Source organism: Stegodyphus dumicola, chromosome 7 (genome assembly GCF_044657685.1).
Source record: "Stegodyphus dumicola isolate Sdum_Otavi_A_Nest chromosome 7, ASM4465768v1".
Taxonomy (NCBI): Eukaryota; Metazoa; Arthropoda; class Arachnida; order Araneae; family Eresidae; genus Stegodyphus; species Stegodyphus dumicola.
In genome coordinates, this window is record NC_140774.1 from 40,476,605 (window position 1) to 40,502,453 (window position 25,849).

The 25,849-nt window shown below is 32.5% G+C and overlaps 1 protein-coding gene across 1 annotated transcript in view; it reads right to left on the minus strand.

Moving 5' to 3' along the window:
* Positions 1-25,849, minus strand: part of LOC118197920 (progestin and adipoQ receptor family member 4-like) — a 58,011-nt gene that overhangs the window by 20,486 nt on the left and 11,676 nt on the right. The gene's annotated exons all lie outside the window — the stretch shown is intronic.

Sequence of the window (25,849 nt, forward strand, 5' to 3'; positions counted from 1 at the left end):
TTATGAATTGTGTACAACATTTTTCATATTTGTTTCAAATAACTTCTTTCTATTTTTTTCAATAAATCTTTAAAAATATCAATACCTTAAATTTTGCTAATATGTAAATAAAAATTATAAATGTCTTGAATGAAGTCATTCCCCGAAAAAGAAAACTTATGATACATTTACTTCACAAACAATATTTATTGATACTTTTGTAATTGCATTTTAACACATCTATTCAACATAAAATTATAGAAAACTTCAATTTTCTATATCAAACTGTCAGAAATAATAATTTTATGAATTGTGTACAACATTTTTCATATTTGTTTCAAATAACTTCTTTCTATTTTTTTCAATAAATCTTTAAAAATATCAATACCTTAAATTTTGCTAATATGTAAATAAAAATTATAAATGTCTTGAATGAAGTCATTCTCCGAAAAAGAAAACTCATGATATATTTACTTCACAAACAATCAGTGTATAAATAAGCAGCATTGCAATCTTCACTCATTTGTCTTACACCTCATGTATTATACATGTATTGGTCATAAAATGAAAGAAGTATCAATATTGGCCACAAAATAATGTTAATATTTTCTGTACCTAAATGCTCAACATTTTGTGAGAAACCTTAGAAATCAATATAATGGATTTGTTGTCTCTCTCTCTCCTCTTCCCCCCCCCAATAAAAAAATAAGTTCATGCAGTCATTAATAATTGATTTTTGAAAATTATAATGAACATGTCTCTCAGTTTTATATGCCTGTTCAGGGTGCTAGACGTTTCATCGCCTGGTGCAAACTCAACAACTTCAAAATTCTGCCACCCAGTTCCTTTCAAAATTCTAAAAATTTTGCCACCCCTAAATTCTGTCACCCGGTGCAGCCATATTATCTGCATATGCTCTGGCAATGGCCCTGTGCCTCTTGCAAGCTTTAACATCTCATACTCAGAAATCTAGCATTACATATGAATAAAAATGAAAACACATTTATGAGTTATATAATAGCAAAATGTATTTTTTTGCAGTGCATATAGAAGCATACAAATGTTTATTTTGTTTCATGTTCTTGCAATAATAAAAATGTAAATATTGTTACATTCTAAGAATTCATGGATTTGGAATAATTGACGACAACACTTGATGAAGCATCAAAACACAATTTATTCGCCAGTATTACACACAAGAGTACCAAAGGCACATTACAGTCAGGGCCAGATTTATGTATAAACTACACAAGCTGTAGCTTAGGGCCCCTACTTTCTTGAGAGTCCCCCCAAAATTAAAATATAGTATAAATAGTATTAAAATATGTTATAACAGACTTATAAAGGGCCCCACAATCTCAAATAGCTTATGGCCTTATCAAGTCTAAATCTGTGGTTACAGCTGTCGAAAAACTACAACAAACATGCTGAAACAATCAGCAATACAGTCTTCAGGCTATAACGGTGAAGATGGCTTCATGCAAAGCACTAACACATAGCTCCTGACTTGGTTGATCACTCTCGAGTTAATCTCTGAACTCAAGACACTACTACTGAACTCAACATACTATACTACTACTCAAGATACTTTGTGTACAGACAGGGTATAAATAGCTTTCGACCTGCCTTCGAGAACATTCCCGAGAAAACCGGTAACTGCAGCCTAAGCAGGAGTTCGTCACGATTAACATGCATCTGGCTGACTACCCACGAAATGTTGTGGCTCTAAGTAATCTCATACCTAAAAGAATATTGATTATGTTGATTATGATATAGCTGTTTTTCTCAGGTTATTATCTGAAAGAACAATGATAAACAGTTCATTGTACCTGATGAAAACAATGCCACATACTCCTCTACCATTTTCTGAGAGATAATTTGTCATATTGGCTGACTGGTAATTGTATGAACCTAAACCTAGAATATACATAAGAATTCAAAACCCTATACTTATCAACAATTTAAAGAATATTTGCCAAATAAAAGGTTTTTCTATGGTCTGTTCTTGTCTACAGTCCTGAATTGAATATTTTGTTAAACTGAAAACTAAGCTTTACAATATTGCAGCAATTATTGATCTGAACTTGAAACTATCACAAGCTGTAAATGAATTATATAAATTAAATATATTCCCACAGCAACTACAACAATTGGAACTCTGTTACTCATCTCACTTAAAAAAGATCAAATATGGTTTCAAGGTGTGAAAGCAAATGTTTTAATTCAATAATATATGAAATAAGCTTTGAAAAACTTACAGCTACACTCAAGTCACTTCAATATATTTAAAAATTTTTAATGGTATGTTTTTATAATCCTGGCATTCTTCTTTGATACTCTAAGCACAGAAAATTACAAAAATTAAAAGAATTTTTTTTAAATGAATTAACTTCGTAACAAGGGTCAATTTAACAAACAGCAATAAAAATTAAATATAATTTTCAGGGTTCGTACACATTTCCTTACATGAAAATTAAGGACTTTTAAGGACCATCAAAGAAAAAATTAAGGACCTATCAGCAAACAAAAAAATGAATAGATTAAAGCAATTATCCATACAACTGACTTCATGCTTGTAATTTCACTTTAAGAAACTAACAGAAGTGTGTATTATGCACTATTATTAAATTCAATTTAATACTTACCATAAAACAATTTTGAAAATTAAATTAACTCCCTACAAGTTATGAAGCAGATAACATTAATTAGGAACAGAATTTCTTGAAAAACATGTATAAGTGTATTTTACACTAATAACAGTCACTATTTTAGAGATTTACATGATTATTATTTAACTTATTTGATATTTATTTAAACACAGTCAACTACTATTATAATCACAATGTATGAATATTTTGCAGATTAAAATAACTGATTTGTAAACATACAATTTATTTCCTTGGTTTTTTGAAAGATACTAGAATAATAAACTGTACAATAAAAGATACAAAACATTTGTGCTTTTTTTAAATCTGAAATCTTTTCAGCTATTTTATTTAACATCTAATTTATTTATGTCTATTTCCTTTTCTTTAACTATTCTTCTAAGTTCATTTGCTTTGATAAACAAATCAATGTTCCTGCTGGTCTCAGCTTCATCTGCTAAAACATCTACTTCTTCATTAATATCTTTAATGTCCCTTTGAAGAAATTTTTTCTTCTGCTTCATATAATCAATTTCTTCCTCAATAATATTTCTTTTCCTCTTTAAATTTTCAGATTTAGTTAAAGATTTTTGTTCTTCTAAATACTGAACTTCTAAATAACGAACTCCACTTCTTGCAGAAGCTGCTGCTGATCTCATTTCTTTATTAATTTTGATATTAAGAACACCTCCAGAAAATTTTATGTAATCAAATACTGTGTGTTGAAAAATGTATGATGAGTCACTTAAATTTTCAATTTCAATTGCTTTATTTACAGAGAAGCCCCTTTCCACAGAGGCCTGTTCATGTGACAAGATAAGAAAACTTGTCACAGTGAATACTTGAATAGTGAAAATATACATTTTTTACTATATATATATATAATTTATTTCCTAAACAATATTGATTAATTGATTATATTATCTCCTAAGTTTAATTAAAGTAGAATTATTTTAAAAGAATGAATCCATACTGGTAAGTTATATTTTGAAAGATGTATATATATATATATAGTACAAAGTCCGAGATCCGGACATCCAATATCTGGAATGATCTAAAATCCGGACCTCAAAGCCACCACCAATCAATTTTTTAGGGCTTTTTTGAAGGGAAGGGGTATGCTTTATGCATGCGCATTAGATTTTGTTCCTCATCATAAAAAAACATGCCGGAAATCCCAATTCTTAATCTCAGTTTGGCACTAAATAAAATATCTCATTATTGAAGAAATAATTATTTTAGCATAAATTTGTGTGATTAGTAACTTGACTCCATAGCTGCGTATCTGCTTGGCATAATCTCAAACCGAAACATTTGTTAATTTTACACCAACTAATATTTTATATCCTTGATGCCGAAATCTCGAATCATTATTTATTGTATTTTGCTTTCATCACCGCATGTTTATCAACAGATGACAACTTGAGAGATGAATCATGCGGCGACGCCAAATAACAAGAGTATTATCCGATTACAGATTTAAGTTTAATGCGCTAAAATGTTGACAGGGGGATTTAGCAGAAATTTCTTTACTTATGCTAAAAATAGATTTTGTTAATGATACTAATAGGACAAACGATTATATTTAGTGCTATTTGAATTAACCCGCGGGAAGGCGCGTGGGGTGTATCATATCCCAACCCTACATAAAAGTGGAATATTCCTAACTTGTGAAACTGAAATTCTGTGATGCTTTCAGTAGCTGAGTTTCTAGTTGTGGTTGACTTTCAGAACAGCTTTTTCTTTGCCTGTCTGTTTCAGAAAAAGATTTATCGGTATTTTGTTGGAACTGGGATATGACACACCCCACGCGCCTGTCCGTGTAAGTGTTTTTCTGACTGAATATTTAGTTCAGAAATTGATTTCTAGAGTGTAACAGTAAATATTTCTACTCGCAAGTGATTTTAAAGTACTTGACATTAAATTCTTAAAAATTTATAACTGCATTATGGTAAAAAGAATGAGTTCCTATAAACTGGAGATGCAGCGCATGTGAGATTTATTAGAAATATTTGAAAGCAATGAAGATTGCATTTCGGAAACTGAATATGAAACTAAGAATATTTTCTACAATGTTTTGGTTTCCAAAAAGATAAACGTTCGGGTAGCTAATTTTTTTTTTTTTTTTTTTTTTTTTTTTTTTTTTTATCGTTTGCAACGCAAATCCGCCAACAGATTGGTTAAGAGCCATGTAATTTTAATTCCATATTCATGAGAAATCGTAATTCACACTTAGAATGGCAATCATTAGAAATGATAAGAAATGTCAAATGAGCAAAATTAAGGACTGTTTATTCATTTTGGCCAAAATTAAGGACTTTTAAGGACCAAAAACCATTTTTGAAAAAATTAAGGACTTTTAAGGACCGTACGAACCCTGAATTTTTCAAAGAACAAAATTTTACTTCATATCTTCTTTGTAACAATAATTATGCTTTACATTAACATTTATTTCTTTATATATATATATATATATATATATATATATATCCATTAAATTGTAACTATCTATTTTTATTTTATAAAAGATTACCATATGATATTTTTTTAAATAATAAATATTAAATGAACTCTATAAATTATTATTAAGTTCCAGAAGATGAATTCTTAGATTTGAATTTGACTTCATGCAAACCAGCAAGAGATTCTTAAATGAAAATAAAAGAATGTCAGGAATACATTGCTTAAATACTATACCACCACCACAGTAGAAACAAAAACCTATTTAAACAAGGATGATATAATTGCAGTTTGTTAGTAGAAGCATTCTGAAAAATTAATGTAACAGACAAGAACATTTTCCATCATGCACACAGATAAAGCAGCAGTTATAAGCTACAAGAGAAGAAGGCCCCAAACAGATTGCTTTGTGACAAAAGCAAAGCATTAAAATTACTATTAGACATTGATACCTTCTAATCTCTTCAGCATAAGAGAATTACCATATACAAATTGATACTTTGGTTCATTTGCTGGAGAATAAATGCAGATTATGCTGTGTACTAGCAAAATTCCTGTAAACCAAATCAAACATTTGTCAATGACATATAAAAACAGAATCATGCTAACTTATACAATGTCAATAATTCTTTAAGTTCAATAAATTTAGCATTTCAATTTTTGATTTTGGTACAGAAATTGTAAAATAAATAAAATACTAAACACAAGAAATTTCTTATATTACTGATATAGTGTTAAAATTGCAAAATAGAATACATATAAACTCTCCAAAATTCCATAAAGGTTTCAAAATTTTTATAAAAGTTGAACAAACTGATAAAATGGAATATGGCTTGTATGAAAATGAGTATAAGAAACTTTATAATGAACTTCACTGAATTAAATAGTGTTTTGATATTCCACTGTACTGAAGTAATTTTTTTGCCCAAGACAAAAACCCACAAAAATGGTGTCAGAAGCAGGATTAAACAAATTAAAAATAAGTGTTTAAGAATAACACTCATATTTCATCGCTTGCTGTGCTTACAGATTGTGATATTCAACCATGGCATTAAATGGTATAAATTTCTGATACGAGTAAGTCAACTTTAAAAGTTTGATTTTTGTTATATATTACACTATGAAGTTAGCGAATATAAAAGAAATAGAAGCTGATTCTAAATATCGAAAAGTAGGGAATATTAAGTAACTTTATAAATTTCTATTTCATCATGAAGGCGACCTTCAGAACTGAAAGCTACCCAGGGATTTTACTGATTTTACATTTAAACTAGATGACGATGGTTTTTTAAACAAACAGTATGCTGAAGAAAATTTTTCTTTAAATGATATACTTATAGTTTCAAACATATTAAGTATACCTTGTGATGGTTCAAAATCAGTAATTAAAAGGATTACAAGTTATTTATGCAATTTAAGTATTTTACAAAATAACATAAATAAATTAGAGGATGAAATTATATCTGATACATTTGAAAATTATGCAGCTTAAGGTAATACTAATTCCCATAATATTCAGACTGAGGCCCTTATGACTGATAAGTCATCAATTCAATTTCTGTTTTCACAGTTTTCAAATATGTATATAAATTTGTTATGTAAAAAAAAAGGAAAAATTTACTTTTTACTTTTATATTTATTCTAACTACTTTCTTAACTAACTTTCTCTTTGGTACCGCGACAAAAAAAAAAAAAAAAAAAAAAAAAAACTAATCTAAAACTAAAACTAAGTACTTACATAATCAAACTTTTAAATCTAAGAGACATCAAAGAAAGATATCCTCCCTGGTGTTTTGGTAGAAACACGATTATTTGACAAAACAAAATTCAAAAATGCACTTCCACAACAAAATCTTTAACACGCTATCTCTCACTAAAGTAAAACTAATTTAGATCTCCAACCTGAAAACACATAAATTTCAATACAAAATCTAGAGATAGCCTTAAACCCTTAACAATTCAAATACAACACAGATCTCTTCAAAACACCAGGGAAAGATACAATCTCACAATTGAGAAGTTTAATCAACAAATCAAATTAAATTCCGTAAACCGATCGTATAGTCACCAATACTAAAACTGATTTTTCTACTACCGGAATATGAATACCCAGGTTCGAATAAAATAACCATGTTTCCGTAAGGATCACATGGGTGACCTACAGTAGACCACAATTAATACACAAAAGAAACATACAATATTAAACATAATAAACACATTTATTGAAAATTCTCACACATTATAATTTAAGACAGCTGGCCAGACTACCCCTACAAAATCTCTTAAAAGTTACTCATAGTTTTTTTTTCCCATATCAATCTCATATTAAACATTATTCCATTAATACAAAAATCATAGTGAAACATGTCACAGTTCTTAATCATTTTAAACAGGAACTCAAGAAGATTAAACTCATTTATAAAAGCTAATTTAGAATAAATCATATTGAACATAGCACTTAATATTAAAACAAAGATTCACCTCCTCCAATAAGTTCAATTAACTTCTGACTATTAAACATTAATTTTTAAAAAAAATATCTTCTCAGCTAGAAATTTAGCAACAGTAAATATTCAATTTTCATCTACTTAAACATGACAGCTCTTGCTTTAGTATTAAACATTTCCAAATTTATAAAGATTAATTATCAAAAGAAAAGCACCAATGAAAACAAAGTCACTCACGAAAACCCACGTACACATCTGAGAGACTCGGGGAGCTGCCCGGATCCAGTCACGAAACGTCGAAAACATAACAACCAAAACTTCATCGTTGTTTTCAGGAACCGGACTTTTTCATAGTTCGAGCAGTAACTTCCGTCAAGCAGTGTTTTAACTCAATAAATCAACTTCCCTAAAATTTCGAAATTCCATTGAAGATAAGAGAAGGAGGTCGAAACTGGAGACAACAGATCTCAGGAGATGACGACTTCCCATATTTCCATATTTTCCAAAGCAAAATAGAAACTCCAGCACGAGCAGTTCAGACTCTTCCACAATTGGGAAAAAAAAATATCAGCGACGAAATTGAAAATAATAGGCCGCAAGACAGGAATTGCTGCCATCAGCATGACGAGCACCCGCACTATCTCAGACACTCCGTAACCAGAATCTTGCAGATAAACAGCTTAACTGTAAACCGCAGTCGACCCTTGAAGAGCCGCCGCATTTTCCCTCCGCTCCATCCCAACACCTCACTGATTGCGGCCGGCCCCTAAGGGGCCGCCGTCAAAGAAGCAAACCTGCTAAGGCTCCAAAAAAAATCTGCTAAAAGGTCTCTTTCAGTCTAAAAATAACCCTGCTTTTTTTTGCAACGACTTAAGAAAACTCGGTTTACACTCACCAAGAAATGCCTCAAAATCACTATTGGCTCAAACAACACTAAAAAATTTAACCAATCTTAAGGAAACGTGGACTCCCTCGGCCACTTAGAGAAAAGGTAATAAATAGCCTCTAAGATTCTCAGAAATCCAGCACTTTCTACAAGATGACAGACCCTTTCTTTCCCACGCAACAGAAGAATGTTTCCAACCTATAAATCTGTCAAAAATCGCCACCCCTTAGAGCTATTTGCCTCTGAACAAGCAAAACACGTGTTTTCAACCCCCGCAAAAAGAGGAAAAAGCAGCTGGACAGTGTGATCTCTAACCTCCAAAGAAGCCGACTTGTGTAAAACGGAAATACACCCGCGCACATATAATTCGGCTGACGAATTCATTGAAAACTTATCAAAAAATATGTATCTAATTTGTTAAAACTAAATGAATTACAGAAATTTACATTCGCCAAAAGATCTTTAACTGGAATAACTGGAACTAGAATAGATCTTTAACTGGAAAATCTTTAACTGGAATAAAGTTATTTCTTTTTGAGGAATTAACAAAAATTAATTCATGAAATGCATTTAAAATGAATATGATGTTCAATATAACTATGCTCAGTTACATGAATTATTATCAAAACATAAAATGCATAAAAAAGAAACTCTATATGAATATTTTTGGTAATTAAAAATCTGTTCCAAAGTTTACATGAATTATTATCAAAACATAAAATGCAGAAAAAAGAAACTCTATATGAATATTTTTGGTAATTAAAAATCTGTTCCAAAGTTATGCCATGATTTGTTTGCCATCATATTAGGTTAATCATCATTACAAAATCATTTAAATCTCAAGTACCAGAGAGATGGTAGGTGCTGAATCAAATGACACTACAGATTACAAAAGCATCACTTTGAGTGAGAATTCTCTTATGCAAGTTAAATATTTGGCATATGAATTGGAATACCGCTTAATTTTTCTGAAATTAGTAGTCAGAACATAGACAACAGTATAAGAAACAGCTTTCAAAAATTTCAAAATATATTCAGCAAAATATCATAAAATAATAAAATTCTAAAGGTCACATATTCCTAGAAACTATGGGCTGAAATGCAGTTATGCAAAATGTAGGCAAATTTTACATACACAAAGGTTTGAATTCAAGAAATGTAAAACCCAGGATAAAAATAATTTGAAAAGTCCAAAAGAGTAGTACTCTCATCCAAATAGTACAAGACAGGGACACTGAAAGTAATGGAATTATCTACAGAAAATTAAAGCAAGAAAGGAAAACAATAAACCCTAAAAAGATAAAAGAAGAAATTATAATAGTGTTAAGGATTCCATAGAGAAGAAAGAATTAAATAAAATTATTGAAATTCATAATATGAATCTTCAAGCAGATGAGCTGGAGCAAAAATTTGGATCAAAGCAAAGCAGAGTATTCACAGACCTCATATGATTTAACATTAGAATTACGGAAGGGGTCATTTTTACACCTAGCGAACTTTTATCTCTGACAGCTGTTCTTCTTTTTCGCAAATATCTTAATCTTTTCTCGACTTTTCCTAAATCATTGCGATTTACGAAACAGTAAAGATTTCAAGAAAATCATATTCTTATTTTAGCCCTAACAAATGATTATACCTAGAAATACGGCAGGTGTCATTTTGACCCCTTTGAGAGAAAAGAAATGTGAATACATTCCATTGTATTATCTGAACACTGTTACTTCTGTAAACTATTTTTATTTGCACCTGCTAAACAAAATATAAACAAAGGAAAAGAATATGGGGGTCTGCATAGTTTCCCATCTGCCAGTCAGATAATTTGAAATATGTGCAATACTTTTCTTTGTGGAAAGAAAACAGAGAAAAGAGATTATTACGCTGAACGTTTGTAGATTGTTTGTAGATTTTTCGTAGATAATTTGTTTATTATTCATAACAAGTTTTAGTGGAAAATTTTATTCTATTTACATGAATTTATTATACTGACATACTAATGGCACCTAGAAAAGGACTAAAGCATGAAGAAATCATGAAACTGATGCAAGAACTATCTGATGCCGATTCCGGTTCTGAAATCAAAAATAATTCTACAGATAAAGATGGAGATGAAACATCTTGTGATTCTGAATTTATTATAGAGAGTAATCATGCAATATCATCCTCCAGCTCAAGTGAAAGTACAAATGGATTTGTTTCTACGAGTTCAAATTCTGTCATACCTAAGAATGCCAATGCGGGAACTAGTAGATGCTCAAAAGGGAATATGAAATTCAACGTAATTCAGACTAACACTTGTAAAGAAATTGCTAGTGATGAAACTGTATGGAAAGTAGAAAATACTTCAAATACTTCTGGCCGGCGACCCTTGGAAGAAAATGTAGGACCGACATCCTATGCTAAACGTCACATTTGTTCTGGTCCATCAGATAGTTAGTGCACTCTTAGTGCATGGAAGTTAATAATAAATGAAAAAATTTTATGCGTCATAAAGGAGTGTACTGATGCTGAAGCAAAGCGTTAACCTCATAATGACTCTTTCACTATTTTATTAGCAGAACTGGAAGCATTCACAGTGTTGTTGTACGTAAGGGGGGCATTAGCCACCAAAGGCTTACCAATTCTTAGTTTGTGGTCAAACTTGGGGACCAAAGTTTTTTCATGAAACTATAAGTAGAGATAGTTTTCTGGAAATTATGAAACTTCTTCAATTTCATAATAAACTAACAAGGTCTTCACGTTTGCAGTGCCATAAATTTGCACTAATATCTGAGGTATGGAATACATTTGTAGAAAACTGTAAGCTTCGCTACAAACCAAATGAATACATTACGATTGATGAACAGTTACTCCCTATAAAAACAAGATGCCGTTTTTTGCAGTATATGCCTAACAAGCCCGATAAATTCAGAATAAAATTTTGGCTAGTAGACGTTAAGACAAAATACTTATTAAACGGATTTCCATATTTAGGAAAAGATGAAATGAGACCAAGTGATCAAAGTCTAGGAGAGAACGTAGTAAATCGTTTAGTTGATCCTTACAAAAATACTGGCCGAAATATAACTACAGACAGTTTCTTTACAACAGTAAAACTTGTGAAATCCCTAAAATCAAAAGGATTGAGTCATGTTGGAACAGTAAATAGTGCAAAAAGAGAAATTACCTCTAGTTTCAAAAATGTAAGAAACAAACATTTTTCTTCAGTTGTGACGAAACACGACTATATAACACATCATATCAAGGTAAAAGGAACAAAACCGTAATTTTGTTACGCACACTCCATTCAACAGTTGAATTTGAATCTAATGAAAAGAGGTTCCTGTTGTACACTGGTGTCCAAAAGTTAAGCATAATTGATAATTATGTGAATAAAGAAGGAACTGTAAATCAGATTGGTGGGAAACATGATAAGTGTAAAATGGTTATAAAATAAGGAAGCAAATCAAAAGAATGATAATAATTAATTTTATTATTCAAAGTAGCAGTTTGAAAGAAAACTGAGAATAGCAAAGATTCACACTTTAGAGAATAAAAGAAAGAAAACATTAAATAAATTACTGATGCTGCAGTTTTATAAGGCATGTGGTCACCTCTGACAGCCAGGCACGCTGCACAGCGATTTACCATACTTGCTATGAGATGATGAATGAGTTGTGGGCTCAAACGGTTCCAAGCTTCTTGGAGAGTTCTCTTCAGTTCTGTAACGGAGCTTGGTGGGTGCGAAAGGGCGGCAATTTGTCTCCCGAGCATATCCCATACATGCTCGATAGGATTTAAATCGGGAGTTCACAGGCCACGACATGCGCTGGATGTTTTCCGTTTCAAGGAAGTCATCAACCAGCACTTCTCGGTGACATGGAGCATTATCATCCATGAATATGAAGTCAGAACTGACAGCACCTCGAAACAAGCGAACATAAGGCTCAAGAACTTCGTCTCTGTAACTTTGACCAGTCACAGACCCCATGTCAAAGAAATGGAGATCTGTGCGGCCATCCATCATGATGCCTGCCCATACCATTATTCCCATTGATGGAAAATGATGTCTTTCCGATATGTTTCTTGGTTCAAAACGTGTTCTACGTTCTCTCCATATCATTACCCGACGAGAATCAGAACTCAGACTAAACTGGGACTTGTCACTAAACATCACACTGGCCCACTCTCCCACACTCCATTGTTGATGTTTCAAACTCCAGTTCAAACGAGCGCGTTTCTGTGCAGACGTGAGGGGAACGCAAATTGCTGGTCTTCTGGCATACAGGCCAGCATGATTGAGTCTCCTGTAAACTGTTTGTCTCGAAATTCGTATTCCTGTGGCTACTGTGAGCGCCGAACCCAGTGCTCTGGCAGTACTGCCCCTCTGACGTCGCACACTTATTACCAGATATTGGTCTTGGCGAGGGGTTGTGAATCTTGGTCGACCTGATACTGGTCGTCAGGTAACATTTCTCATTCTTTCAAACCTCTGCCACAGTCTTGAGATCACAGACTGCTTCACATTCAGAATTCGAGACACTTTGGTTTGTGATCGTCTGGATTCCAGCATTCCAAAGATTCTTGCTTTCACAAACATCTCCAATTGGCGTCTTTGTGCCATCATTCACCTTGTTTGATGGTTAACAACGTTCTTTCTCACAGCAGTTGCCTGAAACTTGTCTGAAGTGCCTATGCTGCGTGAATTGGTTTCTCTGAGTTCCGACATGTGCAGGTGTTTCGCGCAGGATGTAGTCGACTGAAAAGTTTTGCATAAACCCAATGTTTCTTCTTCACCCAATTACTATCCGCAAGAAATTTGGAATAATTTTATGAATATTTACTCCATGTTTTTCACATTTTACAATTTATGCTTAACTTTTGGACACCAGTGTAATTACAGTTTTATAATTCTACAAAATTCAGGTTAGATGCTTTGGATTAAATGGCAAGAAAGTACTCTGTGAAAGCACCATCATGCCGTTGGCCAGTACGTGTATTCTACAATATTTTGGACTTAGCAGGCATAAATGCGGGGATTCTGTACAAGGAAGTTACAAAAGAAAATATCAGCAGAAGGAATTTTCTATTCCGTTTGGCAGAAGAACTAGGAGAAGAATACATATCTACTTAAAAACAAATTTGTTCTCTCTTCAAGTGGCTTTGTGTATGGACAAGATTCAATAGAATCAAAAAGAAAGAAGAAATGTCAAGTAAGGAAATGCAAAGGTAACAAAACTTCTAATATTTGCAACAACTGTAATAAATATGTATGCAGATATTGTACACAAAAAATCAGAATGATAAGTGTATAAGCTAACTGCTGTGCTGACTAATATATTATCTGTAAATAAAATATTTCTATATATTTCTATTTCTGTGTACTCTTTATATAGCAAAAAAAAATTATTTTAAAATACTTTTAATTTCTTTTTCACAAATACATTATACCATATAGGGAAATATGCAGATATCTTATCAAGGGGTCAAAATGACACCCGCCATAATTCTAGGTATACGAAGACCACCGTAATTCTAGTGTCAAAGAACTAATGGAAGTTAAGAAAAATTCACTTACTCTTAAACCCCCAATTCTATTACACAGTATAGAAGTAGTTCAAATTTATTCCTAATATGGTTTTGGTGAGATGCAAATATATATATATATATATATATTCTATACACTCACCTCAATAACTCAAGATGTGGCAGATATGAAAGGAATGCTGCACAAGTATAGAGGTATTACAGGAATGACTGCATGAGTACAGAATACCAAATAAATAAATTGCGACAAGACAAAGTTAGTCCTAAAGCCAGATACAAAGCATGAAACTAGCTAAAACTGTGCAGGTTATGCCAGATATTTTAAGCAAGAAAATAAACTATGATTCATTCATCTAATAAGAATAAAGTGTATAAAATTACTATCTATCACTCAAGATGTGCAACCAGACAAATGAATATTAAAATGACTGATAAAAAAGCTGATATGGCATGTATATACACAATGAAGAATAATTTCTATATTTCCCCTATTGACTTATATTTATGACTTCAGATGTCATGAGTGAAATCAGAGACTGTTTACATGATAAAAATCAGAGCTATAGAGTCAGTAGAGAAAACGACCGGCTCCGACTCTGACTCCTGGAATTTTAAAGACTCTGACTCCCATATATATATATATATGTGGCTGTATGTAAACATATATATATGGGTTACAGCTTATATTTTTAATATAAAAGAAGTAACAGATGCTACAAAAAAAAATTGATGGCATAGCAGATTATTTATTTTAATTAGCATTTATTTATGAAATGGAAAAATTGGCATTAGTTATTTCTAAGAAACAGTATAGCTTCGGCAAGATCTTCTTTGTTGGAGGGCCATAGATCCGATTTGATAAACTTCAGAGCTAAGAAGAGTCTTTCCACACTGACTTGAGTGGAAGGAAGAGCTGTTACTGTTAGGGCTACTTCTTTTAACTTTTCAGGATAGATTTTTATAAGTTCCAAAAGAGGTGTTTTGCAAGCACAATCATATTTCTCTATTTATTCAAAGGCCTCTCAAAGGCCATGTAAAAATCTTGTTTGTATTTTTTCATTTTTATATCTAAAGGCTCTTTTTTCTTTATTTTTATCAGCTTTCTTTGCCTTAGCCTTTTCAATATTATCCAAAAATATTTCTCAAAATCTAATTCATCACTGGAAGAGGATAATAGAGACTCAATTGCAATGTCTGCAGTTTGACTGTCCTGATTCAAATTTCCAATTGTTCTGAGAATAATTTCATTCTTAATGAAAGTTTATAGATGGCTTTCTTTGCTCTTTTAATTTGTTCATCATCCAAGAAAATTCGGTGTTTCGGATCTACATATATTGAACCCAGTAAGATCTCATCATCTAGCAAGCTAGTTTCCCTTTTCTTCATTGAAGGAATGATTTCTTCTGCAGTAAACCCTCCAGTTCAGAAAAAATAAACATCACATTCTTCCATTCTCACCTCCTGTCAATTCTTCAGATTGTAACTTTTTTATGCTTATGCTTTACTTTCGTTACAGGCATCAACTTCTAAGAGTTTAAACCTGATCGATCTAAGTTGCTGTATCAAGAACGGCCATTCGCGGTTGTGAGTAAAATAAGGACATGTAAATTTATATGGCACCACCCGAATGTGAAAAACACAAATATGCAGAGCATACGATCTATGTGAGATGTTAAATGTTGGAAGGTCTTTGCATTAGCAGGCCATCATGGTAGGTGCAAGGTAGTCATTCGAAGTCCAATCGGGGTCCAAGTTCTTTGATCAGCAACTTGATCATCTGATTCTGTAATATTCATTAGTGTCATCGCAGTTTGGAAACCTGCTGATAATTTTTTTGCTGTCGTCTTTTCCGATCTTAACTTTTCTATTTGCAAAATAACAGTTTTAAGGAAACTATTAACTTTCCAGTCATTAAGCCAGTCCAAAGCTTCTCTTGCTTCTGCTGGGGGGGGGGCTTCAGTTTCTTCTGCAACTTCTCGCTGTAAAGAGGTTTGGTGGGGTTTTCATGATTTCTGTCTACTTCAGCCTGAATAAGTTTTGGGAAGTCTGCTTTTTTAGGCGGTGGAATCGTCTTTCGTGGGATCCTTCTTTCAAATTTCTTCTTATACTCCCCGCAAATACAATAACTGCAAACGTGTTTTTCTTGGCAAAAAATGCATGTTGGTTCTGTGTCTTGTTTCAGGTCACACTGATTGCTTCTGTGTTTTTTTCCACATTTGGAGCACCTCTCTGCATTGGTGCATAACTGCTGCTTGTGTCCCCAATCTTGGCAAATATAACACACTGAATATGTCGCTTTTTCAGTGCAAACTTTTCTATTCTGATGTTAACACTGAACACACAGTTCAGGTTGTGTACGGCATATCCTGATTTCTTTTTCTCAAGCTCCAACAAGAAGATGGGCAGTTTTTCTGAATTATGCTTTTTTACTTCTTTGGAACTGTTTTAGTTTCAAGATCAGAAACTTCCTTCTTTCTAGATCCTTGAATATCGCTTCTTCAGTTACATTATCCGGGATGTTCTTCAACATTACTTTCAGTGGTTTTTCCGCATTCAATTGGAAAGTATGGAATGGTATGTTCCTTTCTTTCAGCAGTTTTGTAGCATTCCTGTAATCATCTATGGTTTTGATCAATAATTTCTCATTTTCCTCCTTGCTTCCTAGGAATGGGCCCACCAGCGGCCAAGCGGTAAAGTCGCTGAACACTGGTAGTTCGGTCCGAGTTTCGAATCCCGCGAATGGGCTGGCTGCATGGGCGTTTTCGTGGTTTTCCCCATGTGTAACGTGTATACGAGCCAGTTTCCCTTAGAAAGTCCTCCACGAAGGCATCCCTCCTGTTAGGCAGATAGCCCTCGAGGCTTTGCCATAATCACACACACACACACACACACGCTTCCTAGGAATGGCATCAATTTTGGAAGTTCCTGCTGCTATTGCTGCTTACCTAAATTTACCACTGAAATTTGTAACTAAATGAAATAATTAAATGAATCAGTTTAATCACTAATGGCAAATATCACATTCATCCTCTTCCCTTATATTTATTTATTAATATGTCAATAAAATAGAAAATAACTATTTATTAATGTATATAGTCCATAAATAAAAATAATTACTTAGCTTTTCATTATTTTTTTCAATTCACTTTAATTCCATTTCAAATTCAAACTGTCCAACAAAAACTGGAGTCGACCTGTTTTTAGCAACTCCAGCTTTGATTCCTTTTACCCCAAAATCTGCCCAACTCTAATTACGACTCCATGACTCTGACTCCACAGCCCTGATAAAAATCCACCCTTAAAAAGCGGGAAGAAAAATAAAAAGTACTGATTAAATAAAGTTGGAAATTATAAACTGTAATAAAGACCTTTCAGTTTTCAATTTTCGCCAATCACTCTATCAATTGCTACTGGTTGGGATAGTAACCCATACTTAACTCTCCTCCTGCTATTGTTTTCCCTCATGTGAAATTGATCGCATATTGGATGAAATGATCCAAATTACAGAAAACTTTGACTGTATACAGATAAAGAAGACTTTATCACATTTAACATACCTTAAGCGGAAGAAACTTTACATATCAGAAGGGAGTTAAGTTGCCAATTTTATTATCTCATCTGGAAACATTGTATGTAATGATCCACATGGCACTTTTACTTTTTTCACAATCAAGAAATTCTTCATGGATCAATTTAATCCTGTTCAGAACCAACACCGACACATTTCAGTTATACCCAAATTCTGTGATTACAATTATTTTTAATTCAGTGTGGTCAAAACTTGAGTTAAATAGTGATTTCAGCCTCCTGTTTTAAATTACACAATTTTTCTCACTACATTTATACATTTAAATAATATATATATATATTTACCATTACTATGCTATCAAAATGTAGATAAAATTAATTAAAAAATTAACTGAAAAACTAACTCAAATATACTCTGATACTTCTACCAAATTAGACAACTTCCTTAATGGAATGTTTGACTTTTCACTCAAGAGGAAAGAGTTTACGCTCTAAAGTACAAAATGTTTCTGGAATCAAAAAGAGAGAGAGGAAATAATGTATAAAAGAATATAGAGCAGAATACAAAACAGAAATAAATATAGCAAAAGTGTATTCACAAATAAAAAAAACTGTAACATTCGTTTTAGAAGGACGATAGAAAATATGACAAAAATACAGTAGGTATTCGCATATTTTTTAGAACAAATCTGGGGCCGTTTAGTGTTGAAAATGTAAAAGGTACTTTTTTAATGCTCGATCTGATAGCCTGGATAAAAAAAGCTGGATTTTTTTTTTTTTTTTTTTTTTTTTTTGCTGTATCTGACTGATAGCCTTCTAGATCATGATTTCCATGATCCAGAAGAGCTTTTCACAAAATTTGAAGAGGTACTAATTTCCATTCCTCTTCCACTACTTTCCAGAGTCCATCAATCATGGTGGGCTTGCACTTAGAAAGAGTTCTTTTCAAGTATCCAAAGCCACAATAATCCATAAAAGAAATGTCAGGGGACTTTGTAGGAATATGTTGAAAAGGTATATATGCAATACCTGAGCCAGTTTTTTCAAAGTATGACTTGTTGCTTTGTCTTGATGAATTTTCACTCTTTGAAAGTCATTGAGATAAAGAAACAGAATTTATTTTTTAAATATTGGACATAAAACTTTCTCTTGATAGTGTGTTGACTTTTTTTTAATGTACCCCCTCTTTTTATTTTTAATTTCCCATTATAAAAAAATCCTGCAATAATCACAAACTCCTTACTGATACTTTCTTTGCATTGCAGAATCAGATTTGTACATTTTTTTTATTTTTTTCATTTTCAATAATAAATAGATCTTTTTGCTGTAATCATTTAGATAAACCGATGCTTCATTCAATGGTCACAGTGCATTTACATATATTTCCTGCTAAACAATTTTTATAATGTTTTCTACCAGTTATTCTACATTGAGCCAAGTAATAAGAATTAAATATTTTTTATTATTTTACTTACTGTTGCTACATATTTATTTAAAGACTACAGATGTATTCATTTCCACATGGGCAGATTTTCTCTTGTTACCAATGATTTAATTTTAGAAATAGTATGTACACTGCGAACAAAAAAAAAAAAAAAAAAAGAAAGAGACAGTTCTATATCTCCCATTCTACTGGGCCGATTGACGAAATTCAAATTGCATTTTTCATGTCTCAAAAGTGTGACTTAGGATATATACAGTACAAAGTCTGATATCCGGACGTCCAATATCCGGAATCATCTAAAATCCGGACTTCAAAACCGCCAACAACTTTTTTTTAAATGCTTTACACATGTGCATTTGATTTTTTCCTCCATAGATAAAACATGTGGAGAGTCTCGATTCTTAATTTATCTTTGGCACTAAATAAATACTTTGTTATTGAAGAAACAATAATTCAGTATAAATGTAAGTGATCGATAATTTGGCTCTGTAGCTGCGTATCTGCCTGGCATACATTTCAAACCGAAACATTCTAGATAAAAACATCGTTGATTATATACCTACTAATATTTTATATCCCTGATGCCAACTTGGCGAATCATTATTTATTACATTTTGCTTTCATCACCGCATATTTATCAATGCATGACAACTTAAGAAATGATTCATGCAGTGATGCCCAAACATTTTTTTTTTTTTTTAATATTAGTAATTTTTTGTATTACTACAAAGATTACAGTAACCTTTTATGTTGATATTCCACTTGGCAATGATTACAGATTTAAGTTAAATGTGCTAAGAAATTTCAACAAGGAAATATTTAACAAAAATTTCTTTTCATATGCTAAAATAGATTTTGTTAATGATACTCATAGACCAAACAATTACATTTAGTGCTATTTGAACTATGAATAACTAATTTATTTTTCCTATAAACCCAGAACCGGCACCAGAGCCAATATCTGGAATCACCTAAAATCCAGACCTCAAATCCGCCAACAACTTTTTTTTTTAAAATGCTTTACACATGTGCATTTGATTTTTTCCTCCATAGATAAAACACGTGGAGAGTCTCGATTCTTAATTTATCTTTGGCACTAAATAAATACTTCCTTATTGAAGAAACAATAATTTAGTATAAATGTAAGTAATAGATAATTTGGCTCTGTAGCTGCATATCTGCCTGGCATACATTTCAAACCGAAACATTCTAGATAGAAACATCGTTGATTATATACCTACTAATATTTTATATCCCTGATGCCAACTTGGCGAATCATTATTTATTACATTTTGCTTTCATCACTGCATATTTATCAATGCATGACAACTTAAGAAATGACTCATGCAATGATGCCCAAACATTTTTTTTTAAATATTAGTATTTTTTTGTATTACTACAAAGATTACAGTAACCTTTTATGTTGATATTCCACTTGGCAATGATTACAGATTTAAGTTAAATGTGCTAAGAAATTTCAACAAGGAAATATTTAACAAAAATTTCTTTCCATATGCTAAAATAGATTTTGTTAATGATACTCATAGACCGAACAATACATTTAGTGCTATTTGAACTATGAATAACTAATTTATTTTTCATGTAAACCCAGAACCGGCACCAGAGCCAATATCTGGAATCATCAAAAATCCAGACCTCAAACCCGCCAACAACTTTTTTTTAAAATGCTTTACACATGTGCATTTGATTTTTTCCTCCATAGATAAAACATGTCGAGCGTCTCGATTCTTAATTTATCTTTGGCACTAAATAAATACTTCGTTATTGAAGAAACAATAATTTAGTATAAATGTAAGTGATCGATAATTTGGCTCCATAGCTGCATATCTGCCTGGCATATATCTCAAACCAAAACATTCTAGATAGAAACAACATTGATTATACACCTACTAATATTTTATATCCCTGATACCAAACTGGTGAATCATTATTTATTACATTTTGCTTTCATCACTGCAGGCTGATCAATACATGACAACTTGAGCAATGACTCATGCAGAGATGCCCCCCAATTTTTATTTAATATTAATACAAAGGTTATGGTAACCTTTTATGTTGACATTCTGCTTGGCATTGATTACAGATTTAAATTAAATGCATTAAGAAATATCGAAAAGGAAAAATTTCTTTCCATATACTAAAATAGATTTTTTTAATGATACTCATAGACCAAACGATTACATTTAGTGCTATTTGAATTAAGAATAACTGATTTGTTTTTCATATAAACCCAGAACTGGTGCCAGAGCTCATATGGTCGCACCGGGCGGCAGAACTTAGGAAAGACAAGATTTCTGGAGCTTGGAGAAGCACTGAGCAACAAAATTAAAGGGTAAAAATAAAGTCTTTTGCAAAAAAACGAAGCACCAAGAAGGACTTTTGCGTTCGTAATGAAATTTGGTATGCAAAAACATCTTGATCGAACATGCAAATGATCAAAGTTTTAAGGCAAATGAACAGGAACTGCGATCATAGAGTGCATTTCCAGTGAACAATTCGCAAAGTATAAACAGAGGCGGAAAATTTATCTTTTTTTGTTGCTACCATTGCAATTCCATAAAGAAGCAACTAAAGATGCCATTACGACAATATCAAAAACCTTACAGACAACTAAACAACTTCGAACATGGTCGCATTGTAGGGTTGCGCGAAGCTGGGTGCTCATACTGAGCAATAGGCTGCCATCTGCAGCGTACAGACACTGCTGTGCAAAGACGTTGCCAGCAATGGTTGCTACAAGGAAATTGCCGATGAAATGAAGGCTCTGGAAGGCCAAGGAACATTTGTATGTGAGGCAAAATAGGATGATTGTTCGCCAGGCCTGAACCACTCCAATGGTATCATTGTCAACTATTTAACGCACTACAGCCATGTCTATACCTCCCGTGGCACCGTCCACCATCACCCGACGCCTATCTGAGGCAGGGTTACACACGCTCACAGAGGCCTTAAAGACGTTTGTCTTTGACCCCACACCATCGGCGGAGTCGTCTGGAGCGGTGTCGCAGTCGATCATCATAGCTGTCATCAGACTGGCATTGTATAGTGTTCAGCGATGACTCCCGCTTCACTTTTGAAGCATATGACCACCGCGTTCGTGTCTGGAGAGGATGGGGCCAGCGGTCTCAGTCAGCCTTTGTTTTACAAAGGCATACAGCCATAACCCCTGGTGTGATGGTGTGGAGCGCTATTTCTTATGACAGCAGGTCATCTTTAGTAATCCTCCGTACATTTTTAACAGCTCAACGATATGTAAATGCCATTCTGTGGCTGGTTGCATTATTCTTCATGGCACGTCATCCTGGGGCCATTTTCCAACAAGATAATGCCAGGCCTCATACCGCTCACATATCTCTGGACTGTCTCCGTGCGGTTGATAGTCTTCCTTGGTCAGCAAGGTCACCAGACCTTTCACCAATTGAGCACGTCTGGGGCATGGTAGGCTGCCAGATTCGGGCATCACAAAATATCGCAGATCTGGAGCGACAACTGATGAATGCATGGCAGAATGTGTCACAGGATGACATTAGGAACCTCTGCCACTCCTTGCTTCGATGAATTCAAGCACGCATTGCCACCATGGGCAGTTTGACCAACTACCAATTTGAACACTCAATAGGTGATTGTAGCCCTGAACAGGTACTATGACCTTGATTTTTTAATCATTTTATTATTTGAGTATGAGCCATACACACATGGAATTTCATCAAAAACAACTACTTCCTTCATGGTGCTTCGATTTTTTTGCAAAAGAGTGTATTTTTAGAACTTGGGGAAAGCACTGGAATCCAAAATTTAGGGGCGGCAAAAATTTAGAACTTAAGGAGGCACTTGACAGCAGAATTTAGGACTCGCCGAGAATGTATCAGGCGGTAAGATATCTCGTGCCGGCCCTCAATAAGCCTCAAGTATATGTGGGAATTTATTACTCAGAATTCAAATAAGCCTTAAGCATGTGCAAGAAATAGATGTAAGCATAATAAATTGCTAAACTAATACAATCAGGCTAAATTGTCTCAGTATATGATAGAAGCAAGACAAAATTTAGCGGAACAATTTGTCTTTCATCCCCAATCTCATGATACATAGCCAATAATGTATAATGGATGTTATTAAGCTAGGCTAAAATTATACTTTACTGATTCCAAAGAATTTCAGTATAGCAGACTGCACTGTTCCTTAACTTCCTTTATTTATTTGATCTTTTAATTATTTTTGAAGGCTCTTTTTATTACAATAATTTGATCAAAATTAAAGTTTCAACTTTCAATAATGTCTAAAAGAGTTTCTAATTCTGGAGCTGCAAAGTGAAAGCATGTTTCGATGCTCATTAAACAAAAAGTGGAATTGCTGCAAAAAAATGCATAAAAGTATATCCATCTCAAAATTATGTGAAGAGCATGGCATTGAAGTGTCAAGTGTATATGACACAAGAAAACAGGAAAAGGAATTTTGTGTGAATTTTTTGTGAATTCCGATGTTGCATAAAAACAGCAAATATTTTAGAATTCAATGGCCTAGAAAACCTGTAAAAGAAAACTGAAGTAGATTGGATGAAAAATACATATATAGCAATTAGACTGCTGATACTGCAGCAAAATAAGAGCTACCATATGTTGTTGTATCCATTTCAGAAAAAACATTAAAACTGAAATAAAGTGAAAAATAATAGATGAATGTCAGTCCTAATGGGAAGGCGCAAATATAGGATGATTAACAATGACAGCTTTACGAAAACTTTAAAAAAATTTAACAAGGATAAATTGTTTAACCAGTGCAGCTGCAGCAAAATTAATAAAGAAGTATATCCTTATCATTATACTACAGATTGCCTAATAACTGATAGTACAAGAAACAATATTTTCCATGACTGACAAAAAACCAGTATCAAATATGCTTTGAAGACAAATAATACTATCAAAGATTGCATAGCATAACAAAAATTTCATTAAATGACAATATGTTTACAGTACAGTTTTTTTTTTTTTTTTAAATACATTCCCTATGCATTAAGAACATGGCTCACATATTATGAACATAGCATATATTGCATCTATCATATATATTTATATACTTTTTAATAGCCTATTGATGTATTTCATTATTTTTCATTACTATTTCTTAAGCATTATTATTTACATTTTAATATTAGTGTTATTATTATTTAATAATTTTACAATAATTCAATAATTTTATATTATTATCCTGTGTTGAACAATATGTTTACTATTATTTATTATTTTTACACTAGTATATCTTAACTGATGCACTATATATAATTCAGAAAATGTACATTCACTGCATTATTTAATTCCTTCACCTGTCATAATGCTGCCTAGATAGTATAGTGGTTGGGGAGCCTACTCCAGTATCAAAGGGCTTGGTTTGGAAATAAAAGTCCAACCTGCTTGAGGCTCTGGCTACCGTTCTTCCATGAAATTTACGGACAAGACAACAACAATCTGTCATAACTTGGTAGTATAATTGTGTTATAATTTATGCTACTTTTCTAAATATAAATTTTTCAGCTATTATGTAATGGTTTTTAACATGCTTTGTTATTTCAGTTATTATTATTATACTCAACTATAAGTATGTATTTAATATTTTATCTTTTCTATCATAATTTTCTAATGTAAGTTATATAACAATAATAAGCAGAATATCTTTTTATGCAAAAATTGCTTTTTTTCAACAAAAGTTCAATGGCACCCAACAAAGAAAATGATTTAATTTATCACAGGGAAAAAGGCATAACTTTTGCAGTTCAAAATTGATGCATAGCTTTATTTTATTTTCCGAAATAGACCTACAGTACTTTTTAGCTCAGCAGACTAAATTACATTCGAATTAGCAAGTAGATGGAATTACAAAATCATCTTCCCTATTAAAATGTTGAAATGTATCAACAATATTCATGTATCAACAAAGAGAAAGTATGATATATTGCTGAATGATATATCATTCAGCAATATATCATACTTTCTCTTTGTCATCTTTTGCTATCTTATTTGTAGGTCAACTGATATTACTTTATATAGTTTTTGAAAGTGATTAAATATATTGCAACACATCATCAAAATGTAAAGTATTCATGCTATTTCAAAAATTTAAATTACTCTTTGATTCACACATAGATCTTTACAGTCACTTCAAAATTTTAATAAAATTTGTTCCTATATTTCTAAATAAAAACTAATCTTATTCTTAATTCAAGAATTCATTAGTAAAAAAATATCCTGAAATTAATTAACATTTCTCTCAAATCAAGTAAATAAAACTACCACAGAATCATTTCCTCTAGTGGGGAAAAATAAATACACCCCCCACCAAGGAAAGAAGTACATAATCATACTTGGTACATATTTCTTATCTGCTATCAGCTATTTCAGTTGGTGCTTTCCTACTACCAGCTACTTCAATGATAATTTACTTCAGTTGCACCGAGCTGGTAAAAATTTAGATCCCGGAGGCTGGTTCTTTTATTTCAGTAACATAAACTGCTGAAATATAATTATTTCACTTCATTGCAGTTTTACATTCACCCTTGCATATATGATTTGGTTTGGCAAAATTCAACTGAAATTAGTTGTTTACGGTAATAATAAATATATTACACAGTTGGCTGGAATAAAATTCAGTTTTTTTTCAGTGAATTTCCTGCTCTTTTTGCTTTTACTTTCTGACTTTTTAGTGTTGCTCTTTCAACCCATGCTTTATATATTTCACCATATAGGACTTAAAACAGTATTCATTTTTAAACAGTACTTTATAATTCTAAAAGGCTCAAAGGTTTTTCGTAGGATGTTAAATACTAGAGGCACACAATGAAAATAAAAGACATTTTGAAGTTAATGTAACAAAAATCACCATGTGCTTCACACAGACATGGTTATAATGAAGAGGTAAGCATTTG